This window comes from Galeopterus variegatus, unplaced genomic scaffold (genome assembly GCF_000696425.1).
Source record: "Galeopterus variegatus unplaced genomic scaffold, G_variegatus-3.0.2 Scaffold48854, whole genome shotgun sequence".
Classification (NCBI taxonomy): domain Eukaryota; kingdom Metazoa; phylum Chordata; class Mammalia; order Dermoptera; family Cynocephalidae; genus Galeopterus; species Galeopterus variegatus.
In genome coordinates, this window is record NW_007774965.1 from 1 (window position 1) to 693 (window position 693).

A 693-nucleotide genomic window follows, 5' to 3' on the forward strand; every position below is an offset into this window, starting at 1 on the left:
CGTGCCTCCCTTCTGGGGCCTCCTCCTCATCCCCAGGTCCAAGGCAAGGCAGAGAGATTGGTCTGTGTCTGCTCCAACGCCCTGGGCTGACATCTGGAAAGAAAATCCCGCCTGCAGGAAACCCACACCTAGTCCCCAACTGCACCTCTCACTTCCTGGGGGACTCTGAGGCGATGGCAAGTCCCACAGGCCTCAGTGACCCACCCTTAAGAGGGGCTGGCATCATCCGCCCTGACTACCTGCCCATAGAGCCAGGGCTTGAGATAAAAAGCCTTTTCTGAGAAAGTCTAAATACCAGGAAAGGTGAGACACTGTGGCTGTACGAGGGGTCTTCAACAAGTGCATGGAACTATTCATACTATCTTTTAGTTCTACTTTTCCTTGAACTTTTTGAAGTGCCCTCATACTTAAGAAGGGCTTTAAATGTTCCCTCTCCCACATCTGTCTCCCGATCCTTCTCCCCTCTCTCGGGCGGGCTAATTTCTGAGGCCCCCGGAGGACAACCCTGCACACGGACAGCCCTGTGACAGACGTCAGCTTGTCTTTCCCTCCTTCTTGCACACAGCGCCTCACCTGCTTTCTGAGTGGATACCCGGCTCTGCACAGCTCCTAGCCTCCTGCCCTGCAGAAACCTCACTGGCTTCTATGCCCCCTCCAGGGTGAGTAATCCACGCGTCCTTCCTCTCCTCTTAC